Consider the following 16,722-nt stretch of genomic DNA (forward strand, 5'->3'; position numbering starts at 1 on the left):
ATTATTATGATTACTATTAGAATCCTTTTTGTTTTGCCCTTGGTCCCCAATAAATCATGACCACTTGTTTATAAAACAACACTAATGTATACGCAAGGTTGGGCACACTCTGCATGCAGACGATGCAAAGTGCAAGCTGACACCATGGGTGCGTTCGTTTAGCTTCCCTGGGTCGACCCCGGTGTGTGGCGGTTTTTTTTTCTCCAAGACGAACGTGGGTAATTATCTGCACACGTTCGTCCTGGGAACAAAAACCGTCACACACCGGGGTCGACCCAGGGAAGCTAAACGAACGCACCCAATAACACATTCGATAATGGGTGCGTTCGTTTCCCTGGGTCGACCCCGGTGTGTGGCGGTTTTTTTTTCCAGGACGAACGTGTGCAGATAATTACCCACATTCGTCCTGGAAAAAAAAACACGCCACACACCGGGGTCGACCCAGGGAAGCTAAACGAACGGAAAGCTTACGTCACAGCACGTTTATCCAATGAAATCATTTGGCCTGTTAGACCACCAGTGCCCGTCATGCGGTTAAAGACAGTGACCAGTCTAAATTCCTCTTTGCTAAAACTGGGCCACCGTGTGAATGTCCTCAGTACACCGTGTCGACTGATTTAATTTTCCTCCTTTCATTCTCGGATGATCGCACCTATCAGTGTTTTCTCATTAGACCACTATATACCATGCATCAATAGACAAAATCAAAATGTAACGATGGACACAATCATGCAAGTGTTTTGGTCTCAACTCAGGAGTGCGTTTTGGCGGTCATGTTCATAACCAATAACTGTTTCGGTTGAACTGACCATTAGATAATCACTGACCAATGACTGCAAGAGTTATCGATTACAGTTGCGAAAACGCACCTCAGTTCAGTGTCCAGTTTTAAGGGGGAATTGGTATTTGGTAACCACCCTTAAAATGAATGGCGGTCAAATTTACTTGGGGTGGACGCCTAGCCTACATAAGCATGTTTAAACCATTTTGCATCGTTTCACTTTGAAGTATATTGTACTGCATTTAACATTAAATCATTTCAGATGAATTTAAAAGGTCAAAAGTTGTCTGTGAAAAGACCTTGATTGCACCAGAGAGCATCTACGACCTAATATTTTCCCGGGCCGCAAAACGGGCCCGGACCCCACAAGGTAAATGCTGACTATAACGATGTCACCCATCTTGCAAGACAGATTGACGCTCATCATCACAAGAAAGCCAAACGTCTTACAAAAATAACACGCAACGAGTTTTAGATGTGAAAGAGAACGTTCCAATCTCAACATGTCAGTGTCAAAAAAACTTCCCACAGAGAAGATCCTCTATCGAATCCCGTGATGCACGAACTCGTTTGGGCATTTTAACAGCTGAAGACATGCTGTAGGGTGCCTAGAGGCTCTGACACAAGGTGTGGTTGTTAACAACACGCTAATGTATACACCACATCTTGGACATCAGACAACCCGATTAGTTCTGTTCAACATAAGAGATTGTTGTTAAATAGTTTCACCCAAAGATTCATACCCAGCGGGTGAAGGGAAGCTTAGCTCATGTTATATCCTTTTAAGTGCATTAGGGTGTTCGTGAGCCAAACATCAATATCGCAGGTTGAGTGTACAGATTTAAACACATAAGGGAAAGATGGAAGGTACGAACTACCAAGACGGACTGAAGTGTCCGAGAGCCTAAATTAAAGAAACTGTACACTATTGGTATAATTGTTCAAGACCAGTCTTCTCACTTGGTGTATCTCAAAATATGCATAAAATAAAGCTGTGAAAGTTTGAGCTCAATTGGTCGTCGAAGTTGCGAGATAATAATGAAAGAAAAAAACACCCTTGTCACACGAAGTTTTGTGCGTTTAGATGCTTGATTTCGAGACCCCAAGTTCTAAATCTGAGGTCTCGAAATCAAATATGTGGAGAATTATTCTTTCTCCAAAACTACGTCACTTCAGAGGGAGCTGTTTCTCACAATGTTTTATTGTTTTATACCACCAACCCGTCTCCCCATTACTCGTAGGTTTTATGCTAACCATTATTTTGAGTAATTAAATTACCAATAGTGTCCACTGGCTTTAAAGGCAGTGCTCTAATAGTAGAGCAGAAGTGTGGCTAATTTATTACGAACTTGGTTACTACTCTATATAAAAACATGATGATCGAAAATATGTGTAACTCTTTGGTCAAGGCGGCCGCTACCCTAGCCCTATATAGGACTCTTCCTCTAGTACACAGTACAATACGAAAGTGTAAGGCCGCCAGGGCTACCGCTACCCATGCTTTGAATATTAAATACTTATGAAATCAGATCGATGTGTCAGTGTTATTATTATGTCGTCCGATAGAGTAAAAGTATTTTTCATGCGTATAAGCAAAGCGAAGGAGCATGAATTGCCGGGTTTTATTTTGTTTCATGCAAATTTCCCCGCATGTTTCCATCCCCAAGGAAAACACTAATTGACAATAATGTGTAGATGGGGGACCCTGTAGTTGTGTCGGTTTCTATAACTAAATTTTGTTTCTTCTGGGTCAGATTTGTTTCGGTGCATAGAGATGGGTTCCCGGTTTATCATCTTCAATATCATCTGATGCTGTGGGTTTTTCTTTCTTGCAGTTTGTCCGTGTGTGTTCACGGTTATCACATGGTTACCAACAGGCAAAACACACATACACCGCAAGAAACGGAAGATGCCCGTGGCATCCGACTTCTACTCTACATTATGGGAAGTAGAGTCGGGCAGCGCGCAGTAGTCGCGCAACCAGCAGAGAGCACCCACTGCAACTCGACTATCTCACTGCGTGGGACCATAAACGACTTGTCCACAATTCTACGATTATCGCAGAATTTGGCGATAAACAGAGCTATGAAGTTGCGCCCTGTGGTCTTGAAAGAATTTTGTACACAGAACGTGTAGGGAACCATGGGGGAATGGGTTATCACTTATTGCGGGCGCCTTTTCCCGCCGCCGATAGCTTCATTCGACGGCGGGGTTTCAAGACAAGTGCGAACGTCATACATCTTGTGGAGATTTCAATCGTCATATTTCCGGATACGAAATGGAAAATAAGTATGTTTAAACCTTAATATTCACTTATATTGTATACATGTACGTGCTTACTATGGTGTTGTAGATAGGGATGTGAATGTCAGTGAAGACGTTCGATTTCAATCGTTGGTTTCAATTTGTAAATTAGCACGATCATACGTATACATGTATCTGACATGACATAGCACGACTAAGTATAGTGACAGGCAACTGGCATGCTCGGCGCGGTGTTCCTCTTGCTATATAAATACTAGGGACCAATTGTGAGGTATTTCATAGGGACCCCAACGGAAATAAGCCAAAGATAAAAAATGGCTTAATTGGGTTGTCCTTGTTTTGTATATTTTTGTGTCCTATTTTTATTGTGTTCGAAATTAATTTATCTTATTTCATCGTCTGTTTCCGATTGCGATGTGTGTGTATTTTTGACATGTTTTTATCCAAATAAATTCAAATCAAATGCAAGTTATGTCAATGATTGATAGTAACCTGGCATGCTGCGCGGTGTCTTTGTGCTGTGTGTACTTTATTAAGCACCAAGTTGGGTTTTTCATAGGAGCCCAACGGAAATGAGCCAAAGATATTGTCTAACTATTGGGTTATCCTTGTTTATTTTTGTGTCCTATTTTTATTGTGTTCAAAATTAATTTATCTTATTTCATCGTCTGTTTCCGATTGCTGTGTATGTATTTTTGACATGTTTTTATCCAAATAAATTCAAATCAAATCAAACCAAGTCAATGATAGTAGCTTGGCATGCTCTGCGCGGTCTCCCTCTGTGCTGTGTGTACTTTATTAAGCACCAAGTTGGGTATTTCATAGGAGCCCAACGGAACTAAGCCACAGATATTGGCTTTATTTGGTTATCCTTGTTTATTTTGGTGTTCTATTTTTATTGTGTTTCTAAACTAAATTTTCTTATTTCATCGTCTTTTCTCCTATTGTTGTGTTTGTGTTTTGAATTTTTTTTTTTATCTGAATAAATACAAATCAAATCAAATCAAAATGTTGTTCTCGGCAGGGTATGTAATTGTAGTATATACACTAATTGTACAAAGACTGTGGTGTCGATAGGTATTTTTATTGATTAGTCTGGTCCGTGTCATTTTTTATTTTTTTATTTGTTTTATTTTTTTTTACTTTCTGTTTTTGGTTGCTTTTGTTTTTTGTCCTTGTCATCCTAGTCCTTGTCTGTCTGTAGAAATTATCCTAATATCTGTAGTTATTCCCTTCAAATTGTATACATTGCATCCGTCCTTCATTTTTATGTTCATAAATATTTGTTTTCTAGTGTATGCTTAAATTGTTATTGTCGACCTGAAAAATAAATGTTCATTTGTGGGATGTTTTTAAGGAACTGTTATCAGTGGATAATAAATTTGTTCTACCATGGTCATTGGTGCAAACATGTTCTTGTTGGTCTACCTGTGTTATTTAATAAAAAAAAGTCGCTGTTAATATTTATAAGCGTATATTGGTTTACATGAGTTTCTTCATAGAGAGACTCCCTTGTTTGAGTCAGTTTGCTAGATGTCAGTGAAGACATTTGGTTCCAATCGTCTGTTTCAATTTGTAAATATAACACGACTGCAGGGCCTGTTTATATTTTTAATGATAGTAATTGTATAGGCAACTTGATAGTAGCGTGCTGCTCTGCGCGGTGTACCTCTGTGCTATGTGTACTTTAAGGACCACATTAGGTATTTCATTGGGACCCCAATGGAAATAAGCTTTATTGGGTCACCTTGGATATTTTTATAACCTTGGGATGTCAAGAGATGTTCGAACTGAACACCAAGTCAGTAGGGCGTGCCAGTCTTTTATTGGCTCAATATTCATGTAAATGTTAACGTTTTGATAGAATGGCTTTACAAACCAACCCTCTGCTTTGATGAAATTGTAAACTGTACACGGGGCAGTGTACTGTAGTATGCACAGACACACGTCGTGCGTGGCGGTGTATGGCGCGGCCATCTGCGGGACACACTCACACCGCACAAACCAGCGCACTGACCAATCGAGCAAACGATCGGCGTAAACTGGTGTTTTTTGTTATATGAATAAGGTTATCTTGAGAAATATAAAGGTGTATTATATTAAACAAACAGGGTTGTCAGCAAAATCTTTGTGTGTTTTTAAAAGCTCAGTATAAAGTAAGGGGGCCAAATTGACCCTTTTCAAATGTGGTGGGGGGGGGGGGCAACGGCCCCCCTGATGTCACTGCCGTTCATCCTTCGCACTTATTGTTAGACGTATTTTTTGTTAGAACAATGAGAAAAAGATGTGATTACCATTGGTGCTACAGCTTGCTATAGGCAAGAGGTAACGACCCCTGGGGTTCCCTGCATTAGGCATGCTGCGGCTCCCGCCGGGTAGTTTGTCTAAAACACAAATGTCCCATTGTGGGGCTAGGACACGATTATCCTCAATGTGCATACATTCTACACTATTTTTGCACAATCTGGCTCTGTAGTGTTTTCATTGTTCGATGTGTAAGGCAATTGAGGGGGAACCAGACGCGTAAAGGTCCCATTATGCGGCTAGGACACATTTCTCCTCGTTTAGCATACCCTCTACACTGGCTTAGTCTGGCTCCTGTATTTTTTATTCCCTTTTTGTATTTATAAGGGTATGTTGGGGGAGCCAGACAAATGGTTAGCTTCGGTACACGCGAGCAGTGGGAAAAAAAATTCCGCTGGAGGTTTGCATGCCAGGTTTTTGCTTAAACAAAATTGCCGATAATATTGAACAAATTGTGATATATCAACATTTTCTATATTTCGATATGATTAAAAATGTTACATCCGCGGTATCTATCTCAAAAAAACGTTGTGTATTAAGTATTTTCGATATATCGACGGACGTTATTTAGCTGAACAGTCAAAAATAAATATTGTTACGCGGATGTTGGTCAGTTAACTGGTTAACCTTGTAACTGTCACTGTTAAATAGTCTCTACTGGTCATTTTTTGTGGGTTGGTTCTGACAGAGTGAAATAAAATTTTGAACTCGTGTTTCAGACAAATTTAGTATTGTATTCGCTTTGTGTGTTTTTTTATCCACTGTTTTCGCTTTTAAATAAACATTTTATTTGGTTCTAATTCAGTGTATTTATGTCATCAGCCAATTGAACAATAAAAACACATTGTGCCAATCTCTTTTTTATATGACCCTGGATTATTTCTTCATTTTCATATAACTGCTTCATTATTTGCTTACTGATTTGTTGGTTTTCCTGTAACCTTGTGAATGTAAAGCATTGTGAGATTTCATGTAATACCTTATAATAATAGTAAAAATAAATTACCTTTAATTCGATGCATTTGTTGAGTCCTACGTGGTGATGACGTTGTTAGAGAACTCTCTATGGATCACAGTCATCTGTTTGCATAGCATCAACTAACTTTCTATGGATCGTTCTCCTCTCCAACCACGACACTTTTGGAATGCCGAAGTCACCCACCTCATCTATTAATGGCCATGGACGTATGAACTTGAAACACTGATAACCATTTTCTTAGTGGTGTCAACCATTAGGCCCCTCGTATATGGAGCGCTCTACGCGGCCAAGGCTATCGATCCGTTTTAGTTAGGTGTAGGTGGGCATTAAATATCTTAAACACTGTTATCTATGTTATCATATATGTAATGTTAACAAAACTTTTAGTCCCTAAACAGGTTGCCTGGTTACTAACTATTCTTTTTGTTGTCTAGCAGGACGAGGCTCTTTGATGTAAGGAGCGCTCTTTGCAGCTAGGCGAATTGGTCGGTTCTAGTTAGGTGGGCATTAAATATCTTATACACTGTTACCTATGTTATCATATATGTAATGTTAACAAAACTTTAGTCCCTAAACAGGTTGCCTGGTTACTAACTATTCTTTTTGTTGTCTAGCAGGACGAGGCCCTTTGATGTATGGAGCGCTCTTTGCGGCAAAGCGAATTGGTCGGTTCTAGTTAGGTGGGCATTAAATATCTTATACACTGTTACCTACTTTATCATATATGTAATGTTAACAAAACTTTAGTCCCTAAACAGGTTGCCTGGTTACTAACTGTATTCTTTTTGTTGTCTAGCAGGACGAGGCCCTTTGATGTATGGAGCGCTCTTTGCGGCAAAGCGAATTGGTCGGTTCTAGTTAGGTGGGCATTAAATATCTTATACACTGTTACCTACTTTATCATATATGTAATGTTAACAAAACTTTAGTCCCTAAACAGGTTGCCTGGTTACTAACTGTATTCTTTTTGTTGTCTAGCAGGACGAGGCCCTTTGATGTATGGAGCGCTCTTTGCGGCAAAGCGAATTGGTCGGTTCTAGTTAGGTGGGCATTAAATATCTTATACACTGTTACCTACTTTATCATATATGCAATGTTAACAAAACTTTAGTCCCTTAACAGGTTGCCTGGATCCAAAGCTCCCTCGTCTTCCCTGGTTACTAACTGTATTCTTTTTGTTGTCAATCAGGACGAGGCCCTTTGATGTATGGAGCGCTCTGCGCAGCTAAGCGAACTGGTCGGTTCTAGTTAGGTGGGCATTATATATCTTATACACTGTTACCTATGTTATCATATATGCAATGTTAACAAAACTTTATTCCCAAAACAGGTTGTTCCAACTCGATCCTACCCTGCGGTAGTAGTTGTAGACTGGCACTCTACCTAACAAGTTTCTATGATACTTGGGAATATGGGAATATATTGAAGGGATACAAACTCTTTATGAGGCGTTGACGTTAATAGCGAGAAGTCCATTGATCCAATAAGAGAACCTTAGGTGCGGTAGTAGGTAGACTGGCACTCTACCTAACAAATTCCTATGATACTTGCGAATATGGGAATATATTGAAGGGATACAAACTCTTTATGAGGCGGTGACATTAATAGCGAGAAGTCCATTGATCCAATAAGAGAACCTTAGGTGCGGTAGTAGGTAGACTGGCACTCTATGTAACAAATTCCTATGATACTTGCGAATATGGGAATATATTGAAGGGATACAAACTCTTAATGAGGCAGTGACGTTAATAGCGAGAAGTCCATTGATCCAATAAGAGAACCTTAGGTGCGGTAGTAGGTAGACTGGCACTCTACCTAACATATTCCTATGATACTTGCGAATATGGGAATATATTGAAACGATACAAACTTTTAATGAGGCAGTGCTGTTAATAGCGAGAAGTCCATTGATACAATAAGAGAACCTACCCTGAGGTAGTAGGTAGAATGGCACTCTATGTAACAAATTTCTATGATACTTGCGAATATGGGAATATATTGAAGGGATACAAACTCTTTATGAGGCGGTGTCGTTAATAGAGAGAACTATAGAGAGATCCAATAAGAGAACCTTAGGTGCGGTAGTAGGTAGACTGGGACTCTACCTAACAAGTTTTTATGATTTTTGCGAATATGGGAATATATTGAAGGAATAAGAACTCATTCCGGTGCAGTGACGTTCTGAGCGAGAAGTCTGATCAATCCAATAAGAGAATCTATGGTGCGGAATAAGGTAGACTGGCACTCTACCTAACAAGTTTCTATGATACTTGCGAATATGGGAATATATTGAAGGAATAAAAACTCACTCCGGTGAAGTGACGTTCTGAGCGAGAAGTCCGATCGATCCAATAAGAGAACCTAAGGTGCGGAAGTAGGTAGACTGGCACTCTACCTAACAAGTTTCTATGATACTTGTGAATATGGGATTGTATTGAAGGAATAAGAACTCACTCCGGTGCAGTGACGTTCTGAGCGAGAAGTCCGATCGATCCAATAAGAGAACCTATGGTGCGGAAGTAATTAGACTGGCACTCTACCTAACAGGTTTCTATGATACTTGCGAATATGGGAATATATTGGAGGAATAAGAACTCACTCCGGTGCAGTGACGTTCTGAGCGAGAAGTCTGATCAATCCAATAAGAGAATCTATGGTGCGGAATAAGGTAGACTGGCACTCTACCTAACAGGTTTCTATGATACTTGCGAATATGGGAATACATTGAAGGAATATGAACTCACTCCGGTGCAGTGATGTTCTAAGCGAGAAGTCCGATCGATCCAATAAGAGAACCTATGGTGCGGAAGTAGGTAGACTGGCACTCTACCTAACAGGTTTCTATGATACTTGCGAATATGGGAATATATTGAAGGAATAAGAACTCACTCCGGTGCAGTGATGTTCTAAGCGAGAAGTCCGATCGATCCAATAAGAGAACCTATGGTGCAGAAGTAGGTAGACTGGCACTCTACCTAACAGGTTTCTATGATACTTGCGAATATGGGAATATATTGAAGGAATAAGAACTCACTCCGGTGCAGTGATGTTCCAAGCGAGAAGTCCGATCGATCCACTTAGAGAACCTACTCTGCGGTAGTAGGTGGACTGGCACTCTACGTAACAATTTCCCATGATACTTGCGAATATGGGATTGTATTGAAGGAATAAAAACTCACTCCGGTGCAGTGACGTTCTGAGCGAGAAGTCCGAATCGATCCAATAAGAGAACCTACTCTGCGGTAGTAGGTAGACTGGCACTCTACGTAACAATTTCCTATGATACTTGCGAATATGGGATTGTATTGAAGGAATAAGAACTCACTCCGGTGCAGTGACGCTCTGAGCGAGAAGTCCGAACGATCCAATAAGAGAACCTACTCTGCGGTAGTAGGTAGACTGGCACTCTACGTAACAATTTCCTAAGATACTTGCGAGTATGGGATTGTACTGAAGGATAAGAACTCACTCCGGTGCAGTGACGTTCTGAGCGAGAAGTCCGATCGATCCACTAAGAGAACCTACTCTGCGGTAGTAGGTAGACTGGCACTCTACGTAACAATTTCCTGAGATACTTGCGAATATCGGAATATATTGAAGGAATAAGAACTCACTCCGGTGCAGTGACGTTCTGAGCGAGAAGTCCGATCGATCCACTTAGAGAACCTACTCTGCGGTAGTAGGTAGACTGGCACTCTACGTAACAATTTCCTATGATGCTTGCGAATATGAGATTGTATTGAAGGAATAAGAACTCACTCTGGTGCAGTGATGTTCTGAGCGAGAAGTCCGATCGATCCAATAAGAGAACCTACTCTGCGGTAGTAGGTAGACTGGCACTCTACGTAACAATTTCCCATGATACTTGCGAATATGGGATTGTATTGAAGGAATAAAAACTCACTCCGGTGCAGTGACGTTCTGAGCGAGAAGTCCGAATCGATCCAATAAGAGAACCTACTCTGCGGTAGTAGGTAGACTGGCACTCTACGTAACAATTTCCTATGATACTTGCGAATATGGGATTGTATTGAAGGAATAAGAACTCACTCCGGTGCAGCGACGTTCTGAGCGAGAAGTCCAATCGATCCAATAAGAGAACCTACTCTGCGGTAGTAGGTAGACTGGCACTCTACGTAACAATTCCTATGATACTTGCGAATATGGGATTGTATTGAAGGAATAAGAACTCACTCTGGTGCAGTGACGTTCTGAGCGAGAAGTCCGATCGATCCAATAAGAGAACCTACTCTGCGGTAGTAGGTAGACTGGCACTCTACGTAACAATTTCCTAAGATACTTGCGAGTATGGGATTGTACTGAAGGATAAGAACTCACTTCGGTGCAGTGATGTTCTAAGCGAGAAGTCTGATCGATCCACTAAGAGAACCTACTCTGCGGTAGTAGGTAGACTGGCACTCTACGTAACAATTTCCTGAGATACTTGCGAATATGGGAATATATTGAAGGAATAAGAACTCACTCCGGTGCAGTGATGTTCTGAGCGAGAAGTCCGAATCGATCCAATAAGAGAACCTACTCTGCGGTAGTAGGTAGACTGGCACTCTACGTAACAATTTCCTATGATACTTGCGAATATGGGATTGTATTGAAGGAATAAGAACTCACTCCGGTGCAGTGACGTTCTGAGCGAGAAGTCCGATCGATCCACTTAGAGAACCTACTCTGCGGTAGTAGGTAGACTGGCACTCTACGTAACAATTTCCTATGATGCTTGCGAATATGAGATTGTATTGAAGGAATAAGAACTCACTCCGGTGCAGTGATGTTCTGAGCGAGAAGTCCGATCGATCCAATAAGAGAACCTACTCTGCGGTAGTAGGTAGACTGGCACTCTACGTAACAATTTCCCATGATACTTGCGAATATGGGATTGTATTGAAGGAATAAAAACTCACTCCGGTGCAGTGACGTTCTGAGCGAGAAGTCCGAATCGATCCAATAAGAGAACCTACTCTGCGGTAGTAGGTAGACTGGCACTCTACGTAACAATTTCCTATGATACTTGCGAATATGGGATTGTATTGAAGGAATAAGAACTCACTCTGGTGCAGTGACGTTCTGAGCGAGAAGTCCGATCGATCCAATAAGAGAACCTACTCTGCGGTAGTAGGTAGACTGGCACTCTACGTAACAATTCCTATGATACTTGCGAATATGGGATTGTATTGAAGGAATAAGAACTCACTCTGGTGCAGTGACGTTCTGAGCGAGAAGTCCGATCGATCCAATAAGAGAACCTACTCTGCGGTAGTAGGTAGACTGGCACTCTACGTAACAATTTCCTATGATACTTGCGAATATGGGATTGTATTGAAGGAATAAGAACTCACTCCGGTGCAGTGACGTTCTGAGCGAGAAGTCCGAACGATCCAATAAGAGAACCTACTCTGCGGTAGTAGGTAGACTGGCACTCTACGTAACAATTTCCTAAGATACTTGCGAGTATGGGATTGTACTGAAGGATAAGAACTCACTTCGGTGCAGTGACGTTCTGAGCGAGAAGTCCGATCGATCCACTAAGAGAACCTACTCTGCGGTAGTAGGTAGACTGGCACTCTACGTAACAATTTCCTAAGATACTTGCGAGTATGGGATTGTACTGAAGGATAAGAACTCACTTCGGTGCAGTGACGTTCTGAGCGAGAAGTCTGATCGATCCACTAAGAGAACCTACTCTGCGGTAGTAGGTAGACTGGCACTCTACGTAACAATTTCCTGAGATACTTGCGAATATGGGAATATATTGAAGGAATAAGAACTCACTCCGGTGCAGTGACATTCTGAGCGAGAAGTCCGATCGATCCACTTAGAGAACCTACTCTGCGGTAGTAGGTAGACTGGCACTCTACGTAACAATTTCCTGTGATGCTTGCGATTATGAGATTGTATTGAAGGAATAAGAACTCACTCCGGTGCAGTGATGTTCTGAGCGAGAAGTCCGATCGATCCAATAAGAGAACCTACTCTGCGGTAGTAGGTAGACTGGCACTCTACGTAACAATTTCCCATGATACTTGCGAATATGGGATTGTATTGAAGGAATAAAAACTCACTCCGGTGCAGTGACGTTCTGAGCGAGAAGTCCGAATCGATCCAATAAGAGAACCTACTCTGCGGTAGTAGGTAGACTGGCACTCTACGTAACAATTTCCTATGATACTTGCGAATATGGGATTGTATTGAAGGAATAAGAACTCACTCCGGTGCAGTGACGTTCTGAGCGAGAAGTCCGATCGATCCACTTAGAGAACCTACTCTGCGGTAGTAGGTAGACTGGCACTCTACGTAACAATTTCCTATGATGCTTGCGAATATGAGATTGTATTGAAGAAATAAGAACTCACTCCGGTGCAGTGATGTTCTGAGCGAGAAGTCCGATCGATCCAATAAGAGAACCTACTCTGCGGTAGTAGGTAGACTGGCACTCTACGTAACAATTTCCCATGATACTTGCGAATATGGGATTTTATTGAAGGAATAAAAACTCACTCCGGTGCAGTGACGTTCTGAGCGAGAAGTCCGAATCGATCCAATAAGAGAACCTACTCTGCGGTAGTAGGTAGACTGGCACTCTACGTAACAATTTCCTATGATACTTGCGAATATGGGATTGTATTGAAGGAATAAGAACTCACTCTGGTGCAGTGACGTTCTGAGCGAGAAGTCCGATCGATCCAATAAGAGAACCTACTCTGCGGTAGTAGGTAGACTGGCACTCTACGTAACAATTCCTATGATACTTGCGAATATGGGATTGTATTGAAGGAATAAGAACTCACTCCGGTGCAGTGACGTTCTGAGCGAGAAGTCCGATCGATCCAATAAGAGAACCTACTCTGCGGTAGTAGGTAGACTGGCACTCTACGTAACAATTTCCTGAGATACTTGCGAATATGGGAATATATTGAAGGAATAAGAACTCACTCCGGTGCAGTGACGTTCTGAGCGAGAAGTCCGATCGATCCAATAAGAGAACCTACTCTGCGGTAGTAGGTAGACTGGCACTCTACGTAACAATTTCCTATGATACTTGCGAATATGGGATTGTATTGAAGGAATAAGAACTCACTCCGGTGCAGTGACGTTCTGAGCGAGAAGTCCGATCGATCCAATAAGAGAACCTACTCTGCGGTAGTAGGTAGACTGGCACTCTACGTAACAATTTCCTATGACACTTGCGAATATGGGATTGTATTGAAGGAATAAGAACTCACTCCGGTGCAGTGACGTTCTGAGCGAGAAGTCCGATCGATCCAATAAGAGAACCTACTCTGCGGTAGTAGGTAGACTGGCACTCTACGTAACAATTTCCTATGACACTTGCGAATATGGGATTGTATTGAAGGAATAAGAACTCACTCCGGTGCAGTGACGTTCTAAGCGAGAAGTCTGATTGATCCAATAAGAGAACCTATGGTGCGGAAGTAGGTAGACTGGCACTCTACTTAACAAGTTTCTATGATACTTGCGAATATGGGAACATATTGAAGGAATAAGAACTCACTCCGGTGCAGTGACGTTCTGAGCGAGAGGTCCATTCGAGCCACCAAGAGAACCTACAGTGGGTAGTAGGTAGACTGGCAATCTCTTGGTTTTTTTTTTTAAGAATCTTTTTTTTTTTTTTAATGACATGTTTTTACCAGTTTTTGCCTTTTTTAAAATTTCCCTTAACAACAATTTTTTGTGTTTGTGTGCAGATGGTGCCGGTTAATTGTTCATTCCACTTATCTTAACTCTGTAAAGTTAAGAACGCGAAGTCCACTCGATCCTTTAAGAGAACCTACTCTGCGGTAGTAGGTAGACTGGCACTCTAACTAACAAAACCCTATGATACTAGCGATTATGGGAATATATTGAAGGAATAAAAACTCACTCCAGGGAAGTGACGTTCTGAGCGAGAAGTCCACTGGATCCATTAGAGAACCTACTCTGCGGTAGTAGCTGGTAGACAGGCACTCTACCTAACCAAACCCTATGATGCGAGGGCTTGAAAATTTGGGATTATGAAAAATAATAAAAACTCACTCCGAGCTAGCGACGTTAATAGCGAGAAGTCCCCTCGATCCACCAAGAGAACCTACAGTGGTTAGTAGGTAGACTGGCACTCTCTTGCTTTTTTTTTTTTAAGAATCTTTTATTTTCAATTACTTGTTTTACCAGTTTTTACCTATGTTTGATGTTTTAATTTTTTGTGTTTGTGTGTAGATTGTGCTGGTTTATTTATCATTTCCCTTTTCTTAACCCTGTGTAACTAAATAAATTTAAATGTTGTTGTGTTTTTAATCAGATTTGTTGGCCGGTTACTTTTATCGTGGGGATCAAAGGGCTAGGAACGGCCAAGAATGTGTGTGAAGTATTGAGCAACTTCTCACTCATGAAACATTCTATATGGCCAGCGTCTCAAATAGCCTCTCCTAGTCAAACTCCTACTGCCCGGCTTCCCGTGCCGATCCCTGTTTAGAACAGTGGGCAGAGGTGTGTTTTAAGCAAATGACAGTACGTACCAAGAAAAAAACATTGACCAAATCCGCAGTTTGTCACTAACGAGAGGGTTCTTAATGAGTAGTATTGTTTCTTTGTTACTTTCAGGTCACATTTCAAGGTTCAACATATCCAGTTACTAGGAAGGAAGAAGACAATGGGAAAAGGATTCTGTTTTGACATTCCTGCTATTAATCTGCTCATAGAGAAAATAGAGGTGAGACAACATTCTCATTTAACTTCAAAATGTTACTGATCTTATGAAAAGCGCTTGGAACCGTTTATAAAATGTTGAAAGTAGAATTTAACTAAGCACATTATGCCCAGCATTTGCACAGTTTTTCTAATGTTCTCTACTATCATGACACGCCAGCTTGTGGAGTCAAATTTTATACTCCACAAAATGGTTGGCCATGTTAGTTTGCGAAGTAAAAGAAAAACCACACAATTTTGGGGCATATTCTTGTGGCTCATTGTATTCTAAAACATCCTTCTTAACATATGCATATTATATAAAAAAAAAATTAAAAAACAATTTCTAAACACCAACTAAGTCCAATCCCAGGCAACGTGTCCCTTTAAAGTAAATTTGAACACTATTCTTATGGTCAATTGATAGCAACAAGAATGTAATAATAACCTATATTATTGTTTGCCGTGATTCACTTTTATGCTTGGCATCATCATTGCAACCCAACACGACACTACAGGCAAGGCTATATTTTTTTTTTCTCTTCAGAATCTTGTAAGAAGTGTATAAAAATCATTTCAGAATACGATTTTTAAATGGAAAGTGTCATCTACTGTGAGTTGCAATCGTTGTGACATTGAGGCAAGGTCATGCTCAGTAAGTTATCAGACTTAATAGTATGCATGAGTTAGATAAAGCATAAAGCAAACCAAATCAAATCATGAGTCAAGTTGCTGTGACTGGCGCCCCACTTACACTGCGTAATTTGTTCCGAGCAAAGATGTTTGTCTGAGAAAGAAGTATTTTCTGCTTATTAACAGCTAGTTTAATGATATTCGACCCATGTTCTCATCTGTAAAGCCAACTATAAAATAATGTGTCCTCCATCCCCGCAGCATGCACAGTGCTGGGCTAAGTTTCATAAAGCTGCTTAAGCACAAAAACTAGCTAAGCACAACAAAATTGTGCTACCAGAAAAAGGTTACCAGCCTAAATACCTTGTCAAAAAGTTCAATTTGTACAAAGTACAAAGGCTTCAGGGGCATGAAGCCATTTTCAGTCATCTGAAAGCACACAATCTTTGCAACAAGGCTATTTTTTCTTTCATCGTTTTCAAGTACGATGACCAAAAAATGTTTACAGTAAAAGGCATGGTCTAAAACAGCAGTTTGAAAGTTAAACTTCACACACCTTTTTTCAGAAAACACTGAGCTTTGGCTGTGGTCGTTTTGTGGCATGAGCGATATGTTGTATGTTTGAAGTTAAGCAAATGACGGTACTTGCCCAAAAAACATTGACCATATCCGCAGTTTGTCACTGACGAGAGCGTTCTTAATGAGAAGTATTGTTTGTTACTTTCAGGTCACATGTCAAGGTTCATCATCATCATCCAGTTACTAGGAAGTAAGAAGACAACGGGAAAAGGATTCTGTTTTGACATTCCTGCTATTTATTTGCTCATAGAGAAAATAGAGGTGAGACAACATTCTCATTTAACTTCAAAATGTTACTGATCTTATGAAAAGCGCTTGGAACCGTTTATAAAATGTTGAAAGTAGAATTTAACTAAGCACATTATGCCCAGCATTTGCACAGTTTTTCTAATGTTCTCTACTAACATGACACGCCAGCTTGTGGAGTCAAATTTTATACTCCACAAAATGGTTGGCCATGTTAGTTTGCGAAGTAAAAGAAAAA

At 40.8% G+C, this 16,722-nt stretch overlaps 1 long non-coding RNA gene across 1 annotated transcript; it reads left to right on the plus strand.

The window, feature by feature from the left end:
- Nucleotides 1–2,985: 2,985 nt before the first annotated feature.
- On the plus strand, nucleotides 2,986–16,504 carry LOC139941218 (uncharacterized). Its single transcript, XR_011786570.1, has 3 exons — nucleotides 2,986–3,070; nucleotides 14,943–15,051; nucleotides 16,387–16,504. It is a non-coding gene; the product is annotated as an uncharacterized lncRNA (long non-coding RNA).
- The last annotated feature ends 218 nt before the right edge of the window (nucleotides 16,505–16,722 follow it).

The sequence above is a fragment of the Asterias amurensis genome, chromosome 8 (assembly GCF_032118995.1).
Source record: "Asterias amurensis chromosome 8, ASM3211899v1".
In the NCBI taxonomy this organism is placed as follows: Eukaryota; Metazoa; Echinodermata; class Asteroidea; order Forcipulatida; family Asteriidae; genus Asterias; species Asterias amurensis.